Source organism: Rhinolophus hipposideros, assembly GCF_964194185.1.
Source record: "Rhinolophus hipposideros genome assembly, chromosome: 10".
Lineage (NCBI taxonomy): Eukaryota > Metazoa > Chordata > Mammalia > Chiroptera > Rhinolophidae > Rhinolophus > Rhinolophus hipposideros.
The window spans coordinates 4,380,034-4,403,433 of record NC_138056.1 but is presented as its reverse complement, the minus strand read 5'-3'; the positions used below and the strand labels follow the sequence as shown (position 1 = coordinate 4,403,433).

The 23,400-nt window shown below is 49.4% G+C and overlaps 1 protein-coding gene across 2 annotated transcripts in view; it reads right to left on the bottom strand.

The window, feature by feature from the left end:
• Window positions 1–12,211, bottom strand: part of KMT5B (lysine methyltransferase 5B) — a 50,727-nt gene extending 38,516 nt beyond the window's left edge. The window contains exons 1-2 of one of the 2 annotated variants that reach the window (XR_013994315.1): window positions 12,091–12,211; window positions 11,505–11,786 (exon numbers count right to left, since the gene is read on the bottom strand). The gene's annotated coding sequence lies outside the window, so the exon portion shown is untranslated. The remainder of the gene's footprint in view (window positions 1–11,504; window positions 11,787–12,090) is intronic. The other variant, XM_081064196.1, reaches the window with a different exon arrangement.
• Between the last annotated feature and the right edge of the window lie 11,189 nt (window positions 12,212–23,400).

Genomic DNA, 23,400 nt, shown 5'->3' with positions numbered 1-23,400 from the left:
CTTTTGGAATTCTTTATTGAGAAAAAGCAGAGCAAACATTTTTCAAATGGTTCAGCTACAATTCATTAAGAAAAATATTCAAATGTGCTCCAATGTTCATCACAGCTTTATTTACAGTGGCCAAGACATGCAAACCAAAGCATCCTTCGATAGATGAATGGATAAAGTTGTGGTATATATACACAATGGAATATTAATTCTGCCATAAGATGAAACAGTACCATTTGCGACACCACGAATGGATCTTAAGATTATTATGCTAAGCGAAATAAGTCAGACAGAAAAAGTAGAAAACCATATGATTTCACTGATATGTGGTATATAAAACTGAAAACAACCAAAAAAAAAACCAAGACAAACAAATGAAGAAACAAAAACTCATGGACACAGACAATAGTTTAGTGGTTACCAGAGGGTAAGGGGGAGAGGGGTGGAAGATGAGGGTAAAGGGGATCAAATATATGGTGATGGAAAGAGAACTGAGTCGGGGTGGTGAACACACAATGTGATAGATGATGTATAACTTTACTAACAATTGTCACCCCAATAAACTTTAGAAAAAAAGAAAATTCAATACACTGAACAGTTACCAGCATTATCCCTGGAGAATAAGACAACTGTTACCTGTTACATGATATATTCTTCACAGGGTTCAACTTTTGAAAACGAGCATGATTACTTTTGTAATAAAAAATTTCAAGATATATAAAAAGAAAAAAAGACTTCACAAAGTCCTTCTGCATCATTCACATGCATGTAAGTTCAAAGCAATTTCTAAAACCGTCCTATAGCAATTGAAAAAGCAAACTTCTAGAGCGATGGCAAGTCTCACACGTTAATAAAATACTTCCACGAGTTTTCCACACTTTACTTCTGGACTTGGGATGCTCAGTGTCACAATCCCAGACTCCCAGGGGCTTTATATTTAAAATAGGTATAAGGAAGACAAACACAAATAAAAAGCATAGAAATGAGGGAAAGCACCGTCCGAAAAGGAAACAACAAACAGAGACACACCAAAAGAAGCAAAGAGCCCACACTGGACCAGGACTCAGACTGCTCAAGGCTAATGTTCCAACCACACCTCACTAGGTAAGTGAAAAACCAGTTTCACCTTCTAGGGACTCACATGTCCAGCCTATCTCACATGTGAAAATTACACGCAACAGCAAAAATGAAAGTATTTTGGAATTGTTAAGTAACTACCGCTAACAGAATTGACCTTGCCAATGCCTACCAGACCCTGCAGGGCCAGCCCGGCTCACACTCTAGACACAGCCTGGTTTCCATCCCTCCAGTGTGCTGGGCGTCTTCCCGGCACTGGCCTTTGCACTTGGGATGCTGCCAACCTGCCCCAGTGCCCCTCAGCTCGGTCCTCCATCCCCCAGACGGCCTTGTTCCACACTTGACATTTCTCCTTCATGGTGCTTACTGCACCGTACTCGCTTCTTCATGTAATTCCGCATGACGCTTGCCTTCCCCGCTGCAGTACACTTGTAAACTGGCTAAGGTACTTTCGCATCATTGGAACTCAGCACAAGGCCCAACACATTACAGGTCCATTCATAGGACATCCCTCTTTCTAGTTGCAAGCCTAACTGCTACACATAAGCCCAAGTGGTTATTAGTTCTTTCCCTTAAATCAAAAATGACAAAAGGACTCTACAATATAGCAAAGAATTTCAAACTGGTCTTTATCAACGGTTATTCCAAATCCATCTGCAATCACTACATACCTGAGCCTCCATGGACTCCTACAGTAATGATCCACATAATCAGGCCAATATAAGAAGCCCGCAAAGCTATCAGAAGCATTTGTGATCAATATTCCATCATAAGACTACAATGCAGTTTGACAGGGCAATTGCTTAGAAAACTACCATGAATTCGTGATCACACCTGCAACCTTAAAAGTGCTTCTATAACTATTGTTGTCAGAAATAAGTTTCATTTGAGAATTTAGATGACTTGTCAGAGTTCATTTAGTGCTAGTGCTATGAAAGAAAAGCCCTGGGGATTTTTGTTTTTCTGAATTCAGTTAAGCCTTCACCTAAGGCAGAGCTGTTGCTGTAAGACGAGGTGTCATGCAAATTCAATGCCGACTGGGTAATCTAGAACCAAATGCCAGAGAAAAGAGTAGGTCTCCAACATGTACTTGTAAAATAATCACTAATGCCATGTTATTATTAAAAGTATCATTTCTGCTTTCCTTCTCCAGCTTTGGTAGTCAAACTCACATGCATTTTGCTTCAGCCAATTTAACAGCTTTCCCAAGCAGCTCAGGTAGTGAATGAAGCCCCATTCCGCCCATTTGGACAAGCAAAAGAAAGGTGGGCTTCTGAGCAGTTTCCCACCAATGCATAACAATGCCGGCCACCCTTCAGGACGGTGAGACAGCACCCCAACCACGCTAAAGTGGCTGCACTAACTGCTCTAAAGGAGACTGTAGTAGGCTGGAAAATGATCCCGGAGATATCAGGACCTATTCAGGAACTTGTGAAAGTTAGTTGATGAGGAAAAAGGGTTTTGGAGACATGATTGAATTATGGGTTTTGAGATGAGAGATTACCCAGGTGGGCCCTACATGCCATCAAAAGAGCCCTTATATGAGGGAAGCAGAGGGCGATTTGGCACCACACACTGGAGAGAAGGAGAGGCAGAGAATGGAGTGATGTGGCCACAAGCAGAGTCACCAGAGGCGGAAGAGGCAAGGACCAGATTCTGTCCTCCAGCCCCCGGAGGGAGCGCTACCTAAACCCTGATTTGGACCCAGGGACACTGATAGTGAGCTTCTGGCCTCTAGAACTGAGAACACATGTCTGTTGTTCCACGTCACCCAGTTTGTGGTCATTTGTTACAGCAGCCACAGGAAACTAATACAGAGACTACGAAAAAGTAAACCCAAGTCATAATGCTTTACAGTTAACAGACTCCAGAAAGACATAAACTTCCAATTTATCACAGGAAAAAGGATTTTAAACACCTTTAAAAAGTTGTTTTAAATATGCTTTTTTAAAAACGTCCCTTCTCTTCTCCTGCAGGTCTGAAACACTGCTACAGAGAGAGCTTTATGTATTTTGAAGATAAAGCTGGCATCTCAATCACATGTAATTAAGTCACACACTGTGCTTAAGCCCAGTTAACTAAAACCTTCCTTAGAAGTATCAACTGAACATTTTATATTTACATAAACATTTCCAATAAAAATGGAAACTAAAACTACTAGCACTTTTCATTTAGCAGACCACTGTCAAGAGCAAAATATCCACTACCTGTAAGTCTACAGTCAGACACTGACAAAACTTACACGTACTTGCTCACCACTGATCTGCAGCGGGGCATGCAATACACTCCTGTCGAAATGCCCCATTACAGCTTCACAGTTCCTTATTTACTCACATCCGCTACGTATCACAACAAAGGATTTTATGTAAGAAACACTCATGTCTCCAATGATCTCAGCAGCTATTTCTAAAATAAAGGTTTTAGCGGATGCAGTTGTTGAGGGAAATTCTGCAAACCAACCAACTAACCAACCAACCTGCTTGCCCATCTCTCCAGATTTGATCCACCTACTTACCTAGGGGCGCCCAGGACCAAAATCAAGGCTGCTTCCTTTGTTACTGTTTTCTCTGACCCAAACAGCATTTTACTTTTCTATAAACAGATGCCACCTAGTGTCAAAAGTCTGTAAGTACAGCCCATGGGTCCTCAGAACCTCTGAGGTAAGTAGAACAAAGAATCACCAATTCTTACTGGGCAAAGGCCAGAGTGAGGAAAACCTTCCAGAAGGCGATTCTCGGGCTCGGTCTGAAAGGCCAAGGCTACTCTGCCAGGTGTCGACCGCAGGGCGCAGCGCACCAGGTGGATGGATCAGAACGAGACCCTGAGAAGGTGGCGCCCAGAGGGTCCCGCCCTGGCTCCATTCATCACTCTCTGGCCATCTGACCACGGACAAGTCATTTAACCTCGCAAATGCCTCACTAGTAAAATGAAAACAGGGCCATCCTCCTGGGTTTGGCACAGGATCAAATGAGCAGAAATGGCTAAGAAAATAAAGGTCTCCAACTGTCTCCTCTTTTCAAGTAACTAAGGCAGAAACAGAGAAGGCCAGCCATGCTGATGTATTCTTCACAAAACCTTAAACACTCTCGTAGAAATTTCCCCTCCACTCCTCATCCGACCATAACTCTCGCAACAACAACAATCGCATCGCCTCATCCATTTAGAAAAGTCCAAGTTTTCACGAGAAAGAAGAGACTGGGGTGCTAATTTATGACACGAGCTAAGGTCAGCTTTATCCCCTACTGCTCCTGAAGAGAAGGAATGTGACAGCTGCCAACAATGAAGAATAAAAGTCCCACCAAACTACACCTCACATGTCAACAGAGGGACCACACACTTGGTCACAGTGGAATTTAGCTTGTTGTGTATCTGGTAAAACATTTTTTCTTACTGTAATTCCATTTTTAAAAACAATAAAAATAGTTCATCCATTCATTAAGTGCTTCCTCAATTTATTTTACCATTTAATTCCCACACCCTGTAAAGCAGGTACTTTGGTTGTTGTTACACAGATGGCAGGTTGGAGGATTCGCCCAACTGTACTCCACACAGGGTCCCACTGGTGGCAACGCATGTGACTGGCGGCAGAGAGACCAGTTAGGGAATTAAATGCAACAGGAAGACAGAAAAGCTCTGGGGCTTCAATACCTTGGCAAAATAGATAAGATACAGGCAGCGAGGGACATAAAGGAATTCCAAACGAGTCTGAACTCTCTAGTTGGGGTGCCTGCAAGACTGCCACTGACCGAGCTAGGGACATGCCTGCAGGAAAGAGGAGAAGGTGTGGATGTGCGAAATTTGAAGAGGCAGACACTACTCAGGGGGAGCTGCCATACGTAAGATGTTAGAACTCAGGGGGGAAGTGCGGACTGGGAAGAGTAACATTACTAAAAGGGACTTCACCGTTTACCAAGCAGTCCAACATTATTGCAATTCACATAATCACAGGATTTCAGGGCAGAAAGTCTTAGAGTAAAAGAAACAGGCTCAGAGAGATCAATTCCCTGCCCAAAGTAATTCTCTTCTGACACGATAATGTGCTACCAATGCATGAAAGCAAGGAAAACAAAGACAGAAAACAACTTTTGAGCTTTATCCTGGGCAGTTAAATGAAAATAAAAAGGGGAGGGGAGAGGAAATAAAATGACGAGAGACACACTGGCACTGAGAGAGAGAGACAGAGAGAGAGAGAGAGGGAGAGAGAGGGAGAGAGACCCGTCTTGCAAAGCAGCACCCCCATTCACAGCATTTGGGGATACGTGCTGCTACGTGCCCAGCTCAGTGTCCAACACACAGCTAAGTAGGTGTCTGGTCAAGACAGGAGCGAAGAGCTGAACGCGGGGGGCCATCCAGCAGTCCTGGGCACGACACAGAGACACCTGTCAGCGCTGGTTTCCTGGGCACTATTTCATACTACCGCTCTGTATGATCCAAAATCTGTGCTGATAGCTTACGTGTAGCGTATGTGCCCCCTCACAGCCCTTTAACATAGACAACATACTAAATATGTCAACGTAATATTCAATTATACAATGACATACAAGATACTGCTATCATCACCCCCATTTTACAAATGAGAGCAAGCCTGAAAGAATTAGAAAACATTAAGCCAAGGTTGGGACTCAGAGACTGTACACTCTTGACACCATATAAGAAAGCAAAACAATCCTGACTCAAAATTTTAAACATACAGCAGGTCCTCAAATAACGTCGTTTCGTTACAACACTGGTAAGATGCCTCAGGAGCTTAACTTTGTGTATACCAATTAGCCTGTGGTACAACTGGTTTCATTACGTCATTTCACTTCCAGTCACCTATCGACGACATTCAGCCAGAACCTACTGTACTTTGCCTCATATTTAAAGAGTAAGACCCTAGAACAAAATAGACATGGTTCCTGATTTCATGGAGCTCACAGTACAATGTGGGAAGAGAGACAACCAGTCCAGTAAGCAGGAGACTGTACGTTCTGGTAAGAGCTACAAAGGAAACAAATAGGATATTAGGAGAATAGTATGGGAACAGACTTTGGATTGGATAATCAGGGAAAATAAATTGAAAGTATAAATATAGAAACAATCACCTTTTTCCATCAAAACTCTCCTGATATCCATGTACATCCAACAAACAATTTCTGAGGCAACTGCCTTTGTTTAAATCCTGCTGGGCCCCAATCGAAGTCTGTTTTTGTTTCTTTTTTAAGGGGAAGGGAGAAGGTTTCCATATGGCCTTTCTAGCCCCAAACTCAACTGGCTCTCTGGCTGAAGGAGCAGGCCCCCCCTTACTCCTCAGTCGGGGAGCTCCATCTTCCTGAGATCAGGTTGATCTTCTTGCTAAAAATACATATCCCTCCACGTCATGCAACACAAGCATTTCCTTGAAAATAAAAATACTCCTCAGAGATCACTATGCTGTACCAGATACTTCAACCTTGTTATACAAATCAGACACACAAAATGACTCATTCTGCAGATCCAGAATCCACTCAATCCGACATTTGTCCAGAACCTACTGGGAGCCAGCAGGCACTGTTCGTGGTGCTGGAATATTGGTGGCGCCCGGAGAACACCAGAGGGCGCGCGAGGCAGTCAGCTTTCAGGAGGATCAGGCAGGGCTACTAGGTGAGTGGGGGACCTTGCAAAACCAACGGGAAGCACGTGAAAACCGGATACCTGAAGAACAGGGAGCAGGATGACCCTTCACCAAAGGGGTCTCTGCCTGAGACCTGAAAGACAATCCCAGAGCTATTAGAGAGCTGCTGACCAGGTGCTCCTACAAAGCAGCGCAAGTTAGAACACCGGTGTTTGTTTCCCCGTAACACCCAGGACCGTGAGGTCAGCAGGTTGGCAGCCCTATAACGTAGGTGCAACAGGTCTTATCACTACAAATGAGATGGCTGAAGCTCAGAAATGAAGTTGCTTTCCTGAAGTCCAATTGCTATTAAGTGGTGAGGCCAGGTCTAAAACCCTAGTGTTTCAACTACAGCCCAGGCTTTACTCCACTATTTGGCCCACACATGCGTCGACCATAAATAAGAGGTTTAGCACTGAGGATGCTCCCCAGGCCTATTTACTTCCGTCTTTACCGACTGTCACAATACAGAAGACTAGACAGCTTGCAGAGGTGCAACTGACAAGCAGGAGCCACACAGACCTTAATGACGCTATTGGGACCACTGATACCCCAGAGTCTCTCAAGCGTAAAACCCAACTGATCGTAAGCTACACCCCCAGTTTAATAACATTTCAAAAAAGGAAGGAAAAACTACATGGACTATACAGACGAACTATGTAAACCCATTAGATATCAAATATAATTAAAATAGCTCTGAGAAGTAAGAAAGCAGGGTGGCAATTAAGTGTAAAAGATAAACTGTAACTCAGGATTGAAAGTGATCTCAGGTATTAATGTTTAATTATTTTACAGATGAAGACACGGAGGCGTGGTCCTATCAAGGAATTGATTCTTACTCCAACAGTCTTGCATCTAGTCCCAGAATTATATGTACATATAGTCATCATAATTACATACAACCCTAAAAGACTGCGGTGGTTGAGTCTGTCTCACACAGACACCTGCCAGCCCCACATCTGGCTGGCAGATAAAGGAGCCAGAGGCAGTGAGTGACCAAACTGGTCCCATGGTCCCAGGAACCGTTTAGCACAAGGAAAGGAAATTGTGAAGCAAAACACTATTTAGAGCATCAACGACTATGGAAATCAGTGATCTTTTTCCCTTTTGTGAGAATATTTCAGAGTTAATGCAAATAGTTCCTGGTTCCATCACCAACTATGTAAGTATTCCTACTTACTGCCTCCGAACAATATGGGGAACAGAGAAAAAGTTTTTAAAAAGTTAACGTTAGACATTAATGTGGATTTACAAAAATAAGATGATGATTCTTTCCTGTACAGATGGAGTCTCTCTATAGCATGCCTTTAAAAGAGTAAAATCCTGTAATGCATTTAAAATAAGATGTGCATGACTAAAATTTGGGAACGTGTACTGAATAAAACAATGTATGTTTGTAAGTGAAAAGCACTTTCTTTAATTTGACTAGGACAAAGAGAAATTCTGATCACATTAGATAAATACAGGATTAGACATTGATCAGGCATGACCTTTCCTCTCAGCAGACACTTCTAGGAAACACCTAATGATGGCGAAAAAAAGGGATTATAGTAAGAACGAAAGTAAAAACAGATTTGTAGAGGTTTTCTTTTTTGGGGTGGGGTGGGATATAGAGTTAGGAAAAAGAATTTAAACAAAGCTGTTACACTTTCCTCTGTTAAGAATCTTCCGGACAAAGCCGTAGGGTACTCCCTCATTTGCTAGGACCCTTCCTTGGAAGCTCATTCAGTGGAGCTCAGTCATTGAAAGCTCTCAGTTTAATTCACGTTTCAAATTTAAGAGCTTCTAACAGAAAGCATATTTTTAAGAGTTCAAAGTTGGCAGTCTATCCAAGAAGGAAATTACTTTTCAAATCACTGTGTTCGAATGCTTAGAACTTCCTACTGCTTGCAATTTAAAGTGCTTTGGCTGGTTTTAAGTTTTCTCTTGTAATAATGAGTCTGTGCTTCTTAGAGCAATTAAAACAATTTCCTAAACCAAGACATGTAAGTACCCATCCCCCAGTAAAAAGCAACTAGAAATCTGGCTGAAAACTTAAGGTACACTTTATATATAAAGCTTACTTCTATTGTGGAGAGCTGTATCTGAGATAATACAGCCACCCTGTGCGCATTCTCCCTGGTTTACTTCGTACATTCATGTAACCAAGTGTGTCAGAGCGGAACAAAGATGCCTGCCATTGTGTTTAACACTGTGTGGAAGACTCAATAATTAAGAGTGTGCCAGGTCAACAAGAGTCCTGTAATTTGCCCATAGAAAGGGATTTTGGTGAGTGAAGTAAGGCTCACATGTGGTAGGCAGGAGCATAAAATAATGGAATTGAGGTGGTTTGTCTGAAAGGATTTGCTCTCAAAGGCCATGGGTAGGGCGTTCCTACAGACAGGGAGCTGCTCAGACGCCACACACACAATATACTCTTTGCCAACACAACTGACCATGTATTCATGTCCTATAACAAACTGATACTCACATAAATAAAAATCAGGTTCAATGCCAGATTTATATGACCCCTGTTCAAATTTACACGCCAACATCCCCCACCCACAAAACTGCTCAAAGACACGCCAACAACCTGCTGTCACTTGCTTCACATACACATTCTGATGCGCTCCCCACCCCACCTCCACCTCCCCCCAGTACTGCCCCCTGAATTTGGTTCAAGCATGTAGAGTTCAAAGCATAAGCAGTTCGTTCAGTGTGCACGGAAGACAGGTGAAAACATAGGCAAGAGATCACTTGGAAATAACTTTGAAAGAGAGCTTGATTTCAGAGTTTATGGGTAAAAAACAGGTCTATTCTACTCTCTTCTTGAAAAACAAATATCCACAATATTCATTTCTCTCTCAAACTAAGTTGCTTTGCTAATGACTACCGTGTTTTTTAATGACATTAGAAAGGACATATTTTGAAAACTGAACTACACACGGTTAACCTTGACAACTTGGAAATAAATTTAACAGTTTCATAACTCAACAAGCTCACAAGAAAGGCGAGGGGATGGGCAAGTAAACAACCAAATATAATACACAACAAGGTGATGATTGCTAGGGGCAACACAGAGGAAGTGTGCATTCTCCCGAGTGGGGCAGCCACTGCACGTGTGTGTGGAAGAGGTTTCGCCAGGAGGTGACATTCTCACTGGGCCTTCGTGAAGGATGAGTGTGAATGGGGGGAGAGGGTGTAGGAAAGCTGGGCAGGATGGGACCACAGGGCACCAGGCAGGGGAAACTCGTGCGGCTAGAGCTTGGGGAAGGGAGAGCAGACGTGCGAGGTTTAGAGATAAAACACTGGAAAACGGGTCTGAGTTCCCAAACATGTTGGGCTTAAAGGTGCTCATGGACTGGAATCTTGGAAAATATTAATAGATGGGGAACACCAACAGCGACGGGACCACACCTGGAGCTCAAGTGGCTAAACGTTCCGCTACAAAGTAAACTTCTGTCTGTGCTAGTAATGCTTCCGGGCCGCTGTCCGATATGTACAACTATCTGTGGTTACTTCGGGCAAAAAGGATCTCCCCCTTCCTTTCCGAAGCGTTAGTGCCTCTCCCACTAATCGTCCCAAGTGACAGGCCCGGAGACCGAAGGGGGAAAGTTTCGGCTGCGCCGGCGGCCCCTGGCGGTGCTGCAGTCTTCAGACCTGATGCCACGTTGAAAACTATGTATCAAAATAGTTTCAAAAGGTCCTGACGCAAAGCGCCGTCAGCACCACCCGGTTCACCTTCCCACGATTACAGGGTCCCTCCCCCGGGGGAGTTTCATCTGGCAAGTTCTTAAAAATTAACTTCAAAGACCGCACTTTCGCCCGCTCATCATTCCTCAGGTTCCCCGCTCAATGGAAGGGAACGAAGAGCTCCAGGACCGGGTCACATGGCCCCGAACAGAGCGGGCGGGCGTCCGCCCGCGGGGCCACCGAGCGTCTGCCCGACTCCGACAGGTGGGCTCGCGCCGTCAACGCGCCTCCCCGCTCCCGTCGGCGGCAGAGCCGCTCGGACCCCGCAGCCTTGGGTACGTGGAAGGACAGTCGCCGCAAGGACCCGTGCGTTGGCTCGGGACCCGGGCGCCGGCCGACACAGCGGGCCCGGGCCAGGGCGGCGAGCGCCGGGGCGAGGCCGCTGTCAACCGCGAGCCGGGGCCGGTGGGGGCCGCGCCCGGGGAGAGCGCAGGGGAGGCTCGAGCGCAAACAAACACAAGCCCCAGTCGGGGCGGCAGACGGCGCAGATTGGGCGAGACCGTTCCCGGCCGCCCATTGGAGCAGAGGGAAAACAGAGTCCCCCAATCGCGAGCGGCGGGGCTGCTCCCCTCGTGCGGCCGCGGGGCGGCCCGGCGCTGCCCGGCGGCCGCTACCGCTCCCTTCCGGCGGCGGCGCCCGCTGCAGGCCCCGCGCCCCGGCCGCCGCCGCCGCCGCCGCCGCGCCCCTCCCCCGGCCGCCGCCCCCCGCCCGCGGCCTCGTCCCCGCCCGGCCCGGAGCCCCGCGCCCGGCCCGCCCCCCGCCGCCGCCGCCGGCCGCCCCCCGCCCCGGCGCCCGCCCCCCGCTCACCGCCGGGCGCTGCCCGCTCCTCCTCGGGCGCGTCGAGGCCCCGTGCCCGGCCGCCGCGCTGGGGGCCCGCGCTGCTCGGCGACACTTCCCCGTCCCCCCCAAAAATTAATCACCAAAAAATAATTCCAGAGAAAAATGGAGAGTAAAATCCAAGATGGCGGCGCCCGCCGCAGCACCGCCCGCTCCCTCCGCTGTCAGGAAATGAGTCCCAGCCGCGCGGGCGCCCCCCGCCCCCACCGCGCCGCGCCCCGCGCCCCCCGCGCCTCACCTCGCCTCGCGCGCGGCCGCGGGGTCCCAGAGGCAGCCGCCGGCCTCGGGGCTCGCGTCCTGCGTCCTGGCGCCGCGCTGCCGCCTCCGGAGCCCGGTCGCCCTCACCTCATCGCCCCGGAGCCTCGCCGCCCGCACCGCAGTCGCGTCGCCGCCCCCGGTGAGCCGCCCGGACGCCGCCCGGGAACGGTGGAAGGACACGAAAATGAGTGCCCGCGGCCGGGCGCAGGGACACCGCACCGGACCGCGCCGTGCGGGCCGCCGCTGTTGCTTTTACGGGACTCTGCGGGGGGAGGCGGAGACACCCGAGAGAGAAATGAGTCCCTCGCCGGCTGCGCCCGCGGCGGAGGGACAAAACGCGACTTTCGAGGGGCCGCCGCCTCGCGGCTCCCGGGCGGAGGGATCCGGGCCGGGCCGCAGGCAGGGATCCCTCCGCCCCTCGCTGCCCTTTAAATCGCGGCTGGAGGCGGCGTCGCCGCGCGCCCCGCGGGCGCCACCCCGGCTCTGGGCCCACTCGCGTGCCCGCTTCCCGCGGGGTCTGCCCACCTGCCCCCCGTCCCCCGGGCCCTCCGCGCAGCTGCACCCACCGCGGACAGCTCTGGGCTAGGGGCCGGGCCGCGTTCGGGGACGGCGGGTTCCTCGCCCGCTGCTCCTCCCGGCGGCGCCGAGGGGAGGGGGTCCCACGGAAGCGAGCTTCTTTGTTGTGGAAATGGGTGTCGTTGGAAGCAGATACACCCTGGAGAACCATGTGGGCAGCCCGAGCATTCCACCGCGTGGCGTGGGAGGGAGGAGGGAGTGGGCGTGCGTTAACTGGGCCACGGCTTCCTAGTGTCAACCGGCCGTGGACGGCGTGCCTACTGTGTGCGCGGCGATCGGGAAGCGGCGGCGTTGCCACTTCCCCAGTCGGGCAGGGCCGGGGCCGAAGGCGCAATCCCCTCCAGGCCCAGGCGGGTGGGGAAGCGCCGCGTGGCTTCCACGCGCCAGGGGGCGGCCCCGGGGTCGCGCAGCCCCATAACCAGGACCACGAGACGGCAGCGAGCGGAGCAGTGTGTGCACAGCCTCTGGGGGACACCGGGACGGCTCTCAAGTTGGTGCCCTGTCCCGTTTACGCCGTGCAACCCCCAGGAGGTCGGGGCCCTTGGGGTCCCCAGTTCACACATAAGGAAACTGAGGCACAGAGCGGTTAGGTTAGCTTAAGACAGCCAGTGAGAGCTTCAGCCAGAGCCCTTTCACTCGAGTGAAAACCGCACACGTCAAGGAGAAGTTAAGGCGGCCACGGGCTGGCACGTGCACGGAAGGTGTCCTTGGGGAAGCTGCGACCGAAAGGAGATTGGGGCCTGTTAGGAAAAGGGGGTGCTTAGGGGATGTGGAGCCGACAAGTGCAAAGGCCGTGCCAGAACTGCCCGGCGTGGTTCCTGCAGAGAGGAGGCGGGTCGGGCGGCAGGTAGATCCCAGGAAGAGCCGCAGGTGTGCCTTGGTTTCCCCTGCATCCCCAAGGCCTGGCACAGAGTGGACACAGCACACACAGTGGGGCAGTGGAGAGTGCGGGTGGCCGCAAGGACTGCTCCATTAACTCCAACGTGGTGCTGACCCATCTTCCCTCCACCTCGACCTTGGGTGGTAGACATGATATTTTTACCCCTTCCACAGATGGGTAAGTCGAGGCGCAGTGATTTGCTGAGGGCATGTGTCTAACAGGCAGGGGCAGGTCTTCAGCCGCAAAACCAGCGCTCCCCCTACCCCCTCACCGTCCCTCCCGACTTCCTTGCGGGGCTCTGGAGGTTGACTGGGGGGGGCAGAGCCCCCGCCACCCCTCAGGTAAAGCACACCCGGCACGTTGCCCTGTGCTTCCTGCCCTTTCCCTCTACAAGCCTCAGGGACACCTGTGACACCAGAATTCGTCTTGCCGTGTTCCTGTTTACAGACACACCTAACACATGATTGCTTTGTTTCTATTAGTTTCTGATTTATCACTAAACTTTCTTCCCAAGATTTTCATCGTGCTTGGCTCCAAATACTCAAATTGCATCCCACTGAGACTGCCTTTGCCGCCCCCCATTGCATGCCCACGGAGGCGCGCACAGGTGCCTGCAACGGGCAGACACAGCCCTGTGTAGACCCTCCAGCGTCTTGGTGCCCAGGCCCCACTATGCCCTGGGCAGCCCTTCACAGCCCCAAATGCCAGTGTCCTCCACACAAGAAGTTTTCCAGAATCCACTCCAGCACGGTGTTACTTTCCACGGACCCCTGGGGCTGACACCCAAATCCCAGCCCTGTAAAGCCCCCAGACTCCCAAGAGGCTGACACCTCCATTTAGTCACTGCCCAGTGCCAGGCCGTGTTCTGGGCAGCGACTTGCAAGGGAGCAGGCCAGGCCCAGAGCCTGGCAGGGGAGACAGTGAGTGAACCCAAGCACAGCTCCCTCCCAGGCTTCCGGGCTGTGGGTCTGTCCCTCCCCCAGCCCCCTACATTGCTGGCTGCTGTGCCAGCCTCAGCCCAGAGGCCCAGGGCAGGCCAGGGCTCCTGGCAACGCGGAGTTGGCGCTCAGGACTTCAATGGAGTCATCCTGAGCCTTGGTGCCTTTTGGGGATCTCAAACCAGGGAGCCCAGGGCTGCACTGGTCAGAGGGCACAGCCAGGAGCCGCCCTCCTGGGGGAGACTGGAAATTCGACTTCCCCACAGTGAGCCTGGCCAGCTGGAGTCCTCCTCCTGCCAGCTGGCAGGGGAGGGGGGGACAGGAAGTAGTGTGGCCAGGCACCTGCCCAGCCCCCGTGTGACAGGAGCCATTGGCATTTACACTGAAGCCTCTGGATGCCCCAAAGTGGAAGTCCTAAGCCACAGAGGCAGTGAGGCCCCCACCAAGTCTTGAAAGATATTAACAACTCTAAAGAAAGACCTAGTAGGCGGAAGGGGCCCCGGGCAGTCCCGGAAGCACCGGGAGTGCCAGCCCAGCCCGGAGCTGACCTGGAAGCAGCGCCCTTCCCAGGGCACTGGCTGAGGCTACAGAACCTGTTCCAGTCCCCGAGCAAAGCCCAGGGACACTCCAGAGGCCCAGCCTGGTCCCCCCATCCCTGCATCACTCTCCAACTTCCCTTCTTCAAATGCCAGTCACCCAGCGACTGGCTGGCAGGGATTTGCTTGCTGGGATCTTATGCCCACGGGAAGGGCCCACACAAGTTATGCTGACCCCAGAATTCCGGGTGGGATGGCAGGTGGCTGGCTTCTTGTTGTAAAGTGATATATTGGCTTTTGGACTCTGCACTCGAGTCTCGCCCAGTCCCCCACCCACCCCTTCCCGGAAGACAGGGCTGTTCTGATGAGAGCATGTGTCTGAGACTGGTGGGAAAAGAGTGGGGCATACCCAGGACCACTCTGGTGGCCCATCTGGGCGGCTGCTGGCTCCCTGGCCACCTGCCTGAGCACCACTAGGCACCATGTACCATCCCTGTCTTCCACTTGCCCCTCCACTGCCCACCCTTCCTTTGATAGATGAGAAAAACAAGCCTCTGAAAAGCCGAGTGACCTACCCATGGGCCCACAGTCAACAGCAGCAAGACTTCATGGCAGCTGTGTACGGGTTGGGCCCGAGGTTTGAACCCCAGCTCCACAGCTTACCAGCCATGTGGTTTGGGGCAGAAGATGCAGCCTGTCTATACACCGTATCTCACCTGTGAAAAGGTGCGGGTCCTTGGACCTGCCTGAGTAATCTCATTCATATCTTTAACATTGTTTATGTACGTAAGACGCCCAAGTTCCTGTCTCCAGCTTGGACTTCTCTGAACTTCTGACACCACCACTTAGCTGTTTAATAAATAGATTTCAAATACAGCACGGCTGAAATTGAATACACACACATGGAAACTTCCACCTCTCAGGGAGATATTCTTCCCATTGCTCACGTCTAGTACCTAGCGTCATTCTCCCTTAATGGCCTTTGTTTTTTTCTCCTCAGTACATATCCCCATCTAGCATCCTGTGTCCTTTATTGGACTTCTCCAGGGCCATTCTGCTATGAGCTCCTCGAGGGAAGAGGGCGTTGTCTGCCTTGTTTGCTGCTGGATCTCCCATCCAGAACAGCTCCTGGGGCCCTGGAGTAGAGGCTCAGTACGCAAGGATGACGCTGACTTCCTGGGACTGCTGCAGGGGTCCGGGGAGGTGGAAGCGGGTCTCTAACTGTTCTCCTGGATCCGGGCTCACGCTGTTCCGTAGAGGAGGCTTCTCCACCGCCGACCCCCACGGAAGGCACAGGCCCTTCCCTGCTTTCAGGATTGGGGTGCCCAGGGATTTGTGTCCACCTGGGCAATCAGATGGTGCAGCCGTGTGTCCCTGAGGGATGGTACTTTTCCGATTCCCACCACCACCAAAAAGAAGGCCAGTCTTACTCACCCCTGTCCTTACTTACACATGTAACACAGAAAGGACCAATGGCAGCTGAAAAACTGGCTTCCTCCAGGGTAGGGAAAGCTTACTCTTACTGGTTTTTAATTATTTCAAACATACAGGAAGGTTCCAAGTATAACACAAGAACTACTTTTCCTTAACCATCTGACTATATCGCCACCCAGATAGATACTCCATGATTGCCAAGCGTGTGACGGTATGTCTCCTTCCAACTGAGCTAGCCTCCTACAAAACCAGACTGCGAGGATCAAAAGCAAGAAATTAAAAATAATAATACAAATCAAGAAATTAACATTCATAGGCCGCTGCCATAGAACCTTCCGAGGGCACCCACTCTCACAATGTCCTTCACAGCAAGGGGGCTTGTCTCGAATCCCTTTTACTTTGTTTATTGGGTCTCTTCCGCTTCCTTCACTCTGGAGCAGTTTTACCCCCTTTCCTAGACTTGCATGACCTTGACACTCCTGAAGGTTACAGTCTAGCTATTTTGTGGCCTGTCCCTCAGTTAAGGTTTTTCTGGTGTTTCCTCAAGTATCTTTGGCAAGGTCAACTTTAAGGTCAAGTGTGTTTGGCAAGAATGTCCCAGCAGTGAGGCCGTATTCTCATCGCATCCCATCAGGTGGCGAAAGAGTCAATTCTACCCATACCTGATGATGTTCTCTTGGGTCACCTGATAAAGGGATGTCTGCCAGGCTTCTCCACTGGAAAGTCACTCGTTTTCCCTTTGTAATAATAAGTATTCTGGGGAGAGGTACTTTGAGAGGATGTAAACATCCCATTGCTCTTCATACCTTTAATGTATTAATAAATTTATAACAGTATGGACTTAAGGGTTCCTATTTTGTTCAATAGGTTATAAACTGTTTCTCTCTCTCTCTCTTTCTCTCTCTCTCTCTCTCTCTCTCTCTCTCTCTCTCTCTCCCTCCCTCCCTCCTTCCCTCCCTTCCTCCTCCTTTATTTCTTCAAACATATTTGTGGCAGCTTTGTTTATAATAGCCCTAAACTGGAAACAACTTGAATACCAATCAACAGAGAAAGGATATACAAATGTGGTCTATGGGCTGGATGAAATCCTACTTAAAAATAATAAGGAATGAGCTACTGTTACAAGCAACAACATGGATACATTTCAAAGACACTGTGTTGAGATAAAAGAAGCCAGAAACCATAGAGTACAAATCGTTTGATTCCAAACTGTGATGCTCTAGAACAACAACAAAAAGAACCCAAATGGGGATGGAAATCTGAAGAGTCATCTGCTTCTGGGCAGGTGGGATTGACTAAGCAGGGACTGAGAAACATTGACGAGAAACTCTGTGGTGTGATGGGAAACATCCTGTGTCAGGAGTGGTTTACCAGGTGCATATGTGAAAACTTGCAAACCGTAAGTCTAAGTTCTGAACTCAAAACAGAGGAGGAAAAAATGTGAATTGAACTGGGCTACTGCTCAGTGAAAACTTCTCCAATTTTTCCATGATTGGTCTTGCGGATGAGTAAATTTTGCACAATAGTTTTCCTCAGGTGTTTCCCAGACATTGCTTCTGGGAATGACCCAGGTTCAAAGTGCAGGTGAGGGACCAGAAAGTTCTCGCTCCTCCCTCTGGGCACCATCAGTGCTGGCTGTTGCTGAGTTTTCTCTAAAGGGGGGAGGAAAAACTGCTCTTGGTTCTGGTAGACGTGATGGAAACTGGTACCGTCAGAACCACCTCCCTGCTGCGGTCGGGCCTGCACCAGACTCGAGGACTCCAGCCAGTTTTAAGGTGACCTTGGTCTTCTCTGGCCAGATCTCTGTGCTTCACGTGGAGTCAGCTTTTTGCTCCATGTCATCACCTTTAATCCCCATGGTCATACCTCACAGATAGACAGACTGTGGGCTGTTGGCTTGCCCCCTGGTAAATTCCTAGGGTGGTGTTTCCTGAATCAAAAGTCAAGATGATTTTCCCCTAGAGAATTCTGGGTGGCCAGGCAGAGGTGACTGGGGTCTTGGCCCTGACATTTGGGGTGGAGACCCTGGTTTCAGAGGTGGGGTCCCCTAAGAAGGCCTTAGGCTGGGGGAGGGAGCTAGCCCACGGAGGGAAAGGGGGGCTTCCCCTATGTCTCCATGATAGTTCTTCCCTTTAATCGAAGAGTGGAAGAACCGTGACAAGCCCCAGTGAGCCAGCCGAAAAGGTAAGCAACAGGGAATTGGAATCTTCCTTCCTTCATTCCTACAATCCACAGGCACGAAATCCACTCCCCAGACCCCAGGCCTCGGCGGGGACCCTCAGGAGACTGGACCCGCCAGCAACTCAGGCCCAGACAGTTTGGGGCAGCAAGATGCCCTGACACAGCTGGGGAATCAGCCAGAACTTGCTGGAGAGATGGAGGTCCCAAGGAGTAGGCCGGGTGGACCTGCAGATGGGTCCCAAGGACAGAGCGGGCGAGTTCCCTAGTGTTGGAGTGGTCCACGCAGGGGCGACGCAGGGCGGGCATAGGTCCCTCCCATGCTCCTACTGCCACAGCAGCTGCAGCAGCCGCACACTGGTACCAGCCCCCAGGAACCTACGTCTGAGCCTCTAAGGGCACAACTGGTTGTACGGGATCTCACTCCAGCTTGACCCCAGGCACAGGCTCTTCCCATGGCCTGTGTCTTGCTTTAAACCGAGAAAGGAAGAATTGCTCAAGCTGTTAAGGGCTCATCCGGACGCAGGTGGTTGTCACCGTGTCTTGTATTAGTGTCCCATGTCTTGAAACAACAGAGACTTATCTTCTCGTGGCTCTGGAGACCAGAAGTCTGAAATCCAGGTGTCAGGGCTGTGTTCCCTCTGCAGGCACCAGGAGAGGCTCCTTCCTGCCTCTTCAGGCTTCGGGGGCTCCAGGTGCTCTGGGCTGTGGCCACGTCCTTCAGTCTCCGCCTCCATCTTGTGTCAGACCCCCTTCTCCTTTCTCTTAGAACACTTGTCATCGGAACACTTGTCTGGTGAGGACCTGCTTCCTGGTTCATAGACAGCTGTCTCTCACTGTATCTGCACAGGGTGGGAGGGGCGATGAGACTCTGGGGGTCTTTTTTTATATCGGCACTCATCCCATTCATGAGGGCTACTCCCTTGTGAGCTGAGCACCTCGAAAAGCCATCACACCCAGGCAATCCAGAAGGTTCTCATCTCGATATCCTTCACTTAAAATCTCCTCCACAAAGACCCTTTTCCCCAGTAAGGTCACATTTAGAAGGTTCTGGGGATTAGGATGTGGACACATCTTTCCATTCAACCCATTCAACCCACGACATCATTATTTATTTTGATGCCCAAATTGCTCCAGATTGGGCCAGTGAGAACCTCTTCCAATGGGCTTCTGTCTCTTTGTTACAGGTTTCCATTGTTCTGTGTGCTCCAGCCGCACGGTCAATCAGTTGTCCAAGAAGCAATGGTTCCGTTTAGGGGAGCAAAGCTCTAGGTGCAAGGTGTGCACAGGGCCGCTGTGGTGAAGCTGCTTCCTGGCCCTCTCAGTGGATTTAGACAGAAACTGTGTGTGTGTGTGTGTGTGTACATGTATAAATATATGTAATATGCAAACATGTTTGTATGTGTACATATATATTTATAAACACGTTTACATCTATCTTGGTATATCTATGTGTAAACATAGATTTTAATGCAATTCCATTCCGACATCACAGGTTCATTTTTGTTTTCTCCCTTTCCGCATTTGTAACTCCCTTCCCCAACAGTTATAATCCATTACCATTGTCTTAGTCTGCTTGGGCTGCTGTAGCATAATACCGTAGACTGGGGGTCTTAAAGAACAAACATTTATTTCTCGTAGTTTTGGAGGCTGGGAAGGCCAAGGTCAAGGTGCTGGCAGATCGCGTGTCTGGTGAGGACCCGCTTCCTGGTTCATAGACAGCTATCTCTCACTGTGTCTGCACAGGGTGGGAGGGGCTATGAGACTCTGGGAGTCTTTTTTATAACAGCACTCATCCCATTCATGAGGGCTACTCCCTCATGAGCTGAGCACCTCGAAAAACCATCACACTGAGGATTAGGCTTCAACATATGAATTTGGGGGACACAAATATTCAGTCTATGATGCCACCGTTACTTATTTTGATGCTCAAATTGCCCCAGATTTGGCCTGTGGAATACCCTTCAACCTGGCTCCTGTCCCTCTAGACATGTTCCTGTGATTCTTAGAATACTTCCTTACTTCCCGAAGCCACAAGAAATCCTACATCAACTTGTATTTCTCCTGTCCCAACCCTTGAACCAATCATATCTCTGGGAAGGCTTGCTTCCTTTTAGTGAACAATGGATCTAGAAAGCAAGATCTTGGCACCAGGGGCTGCTTTCCAAGGGTGTGTCACTGCTTCTAGGCTGTTAGCAGACACGGTAGAATACATATGTAACATAGCTAACACACAGATTCACATACATTTCACACATAACTATGTATATCTCTACATAGTCTATCAATTAAATACCATGAGCTCATACAGATGCCTTCTCATTTCAGACTGAAACAACAATGAGCTACCACTATACTCTTTCCAGAATGGCTAAAATCCAAGACGCTAAATGCCGCTGAGGATGTGGGCCACAGAAACTCTCATTCACTGCTGACAGGACTGCAAAGTGCTGCAGCCACTTTGGTAGACAGTTTGGTGGTTTCTTACAAAACTAAACATAGTCTTACCGCATCATCCAGCAATTGCACTCCTTGGTATTTATCTAGTTGAGTTGAAAACTTAGGTCCACACAAAACCTTGCACGTAAATGTTTATAGCAGCTTTATTCATAATTGGCCAAAACGGAAGTGACAGAGATGTCCTTCCACAGATGGAAGTATAAAGAGACTGTGGTACATCTAGGCAGTGGAATATTATTCAGTGATAAAAAGATATGAACTATCATTTCTTTCTATGCACAAAAAGATATGGAGGAGCCTTAACTGCATCTCACTAAACGAAAGAAGCCAACGAGAAAAGGCTACATACTGCAGGATTCCAACTCTATGACATTCTAGAAAAGATAAAACTATAGAGACGGTAAAGAGATCAGTGGCTGCCAGGGGCTGGGGCAGCAGGGAAGAATGAAGATGTGGAACACGGGACATCTAGGGCGTGACACTGTCCTGTGTGATACCATAGTGGGGGCGAAACAGAACCGTACAGCACAGTGACCTTAATGTAAACTACGGAGGTCAGGTAATAACCATGAGTCAACATTGGTTCATTAAGTGAGACAAATATACAAACTAACACAAGATGTTAACAGAGAAAACTGTGGGGGTGGGGTAGGTGGGGTAGATGGGAACTCTGTGTACTACCTGCTCAATGTTTCTGTAGATCTAAAACTGTTCTAAAAACAAGTTTTGAATTTTAGAAAAATAACCGGATTTGAGTTTGCCAATTAGACATGCCATTTGTACCCCGCTGGTCTCTTAAATTCGGGTCCAGTGAGCTAGGCAGTCCTCAGCTGGCTGCCTGATGGGATGTTCCAGGACTTGTGGAATAAACTGGTCTCCAGAGAGAAGAGAGCAGCTCTGCAGAGAAAGGTCCCAGAGAGAGTTTGGAGAACAGCCACTTCTGTTGCTGTTTTGTTTCTAGTTTCCTGCTCCAAACTATGGGGTAGCCTAGCAGCAGTCTGGCCTGTGGGGTCCACATGACATCTGTAAAATGGGAAAGTATGATACCTACCTTGAAGGGTGTGACCATGAGGGATGGCCCACGTATGTGCCTAGTAAATGTTAGCTCTGATTTAGCCATCATTGTTTTACCTCCGACTTGTCCCAACAAGTCTCCTTTTTGCCCTTTTTTTAAAAAAGATTTTATTGGGGAAGGGGAACAGGACTTTATTGGGGAACAGTGTGTACTTCCAGGCTTTTTTTCCAAGTCAAGTTGTTGTCCTTTCAATATTAGTTGTGGAGGGCGCCGTTCAGCTTCAAGTTGTTGTCCTTTTAGTCTTAGTTGTGGAGGGCGCAGCTCAGCTCCAGGTCCAGTTGTCCATTGTTAGTTGCGGGGGGCGCAGCCCACCATCCCTTGTGGGAATTGAACTGGCAACCTTGTGGTTGAGAGGACGTGCTCCAACCAACTGAGCCATCCGGGAGCTCAGTGGCAGCTCAGCTCAAGGTGCCGTGTTCAATCTTAGTTGCAGGGGGCACTGCCCACCATCCGTTGCGGGAGTTGAGGAGTCAAACCAGCAACTTTATGGTTGAGAGCCCACTGACCCATGTGGGAATCAAACCAGCAGCCTTTGGAGTTAGGAGCACGGAGCTCCAACTGCCTGAGCCACCGGGCCAGCCCTGCCCTACCTATTTTGATTTGTCTTATATTTCTTATAATTAAGAGTCTTGATTAAGAGGAGAATAATAGTCACCAAAGAGTGGCTGAGGTGACATACCATGGGCTGCAAACTGGAGAAAGAGGGTTGGAAACCAGAGGGGGATGGTCTAGGCAAGGCTAAAATGGCTGCAGGGGAGTCTATGGAATGAATGTTCTGGATCGAGGAAGGACAGGCTCAAGCAGGGTTTCTCAATCTCGGGTCCCTTGACATGTGCAGCTAAACCATTCTTTGTCCTGGGTGCTCTCCCGAGTATTACAGGATGTTTAGCAGCATCCCTATCCATCCTGCCCAAGTCACAACAAACATAAATGTGTCCAGACGTTGCCAAATGCCCTCTGGGGGAACATCACCCCTGTGGATGGCGTAGAGAGTGGTTTGGCCGAATTACGGCGTATTTCAGAGGTACAGTAAAGATCCAGGGTGTGGACATGGGAGTGGGTAGCTGGACTGGAGGGAGGAAGAGGCCCGAAGATAAAGGGTTCAAAGTATCAGGAAGCTGCCCAGTTCTGATAAGAAGGCAGAGTAAGGTAGCCTGAAAACTCCTCTGCTACAAACACCTGGAAATGATGGATGAAACATAACAAAAATCATTTCCAATGTGTAGCTGAGTTTTTTAAAATTAGATGTAGTTTTGTTTGAGGGGGGAGGGCAGATACACTTCTATGAGTTTCAACATATACATAGATTTGGGGAACCACCAACACAGTGAAGACGCAGAATAGTGCAAACTTCTTTTATGCTTCCCCTTTATAGTCAGACCATCTCCTAACCCCTGGAAGTCACTGATCTGTTCTCCGTCCTTTTCTAGAATGTCATATAAGCTTAATGACACTTAGCACAATGCTTTTGAGAGTCTTTCATGTTGTCATTCTATCAAGAGTCGGTGTCTTTACATTGCCGAGGAGTATTTCATTGTATGGATGCACTTCCTTTGTCTGTCCATTGTTGCATTAAAGCATTAAAGGACATTTGGATTGTTCCCAGAATAATGTTCCCTGAATAATGCTGCTATAAACATTCATGTATAGGTTTTGGTGTGAATATAAGTTTTCATTTCTCTCAGGTAAATAACCAGAAGTGGGATTGCTGGGCCAAACGGTACATGTTTAATTTTACAAGAAACTGCCAAACCGTATTCCAGATGCTGTACCATTTTGCATTCCAGCAACGTGTAAGA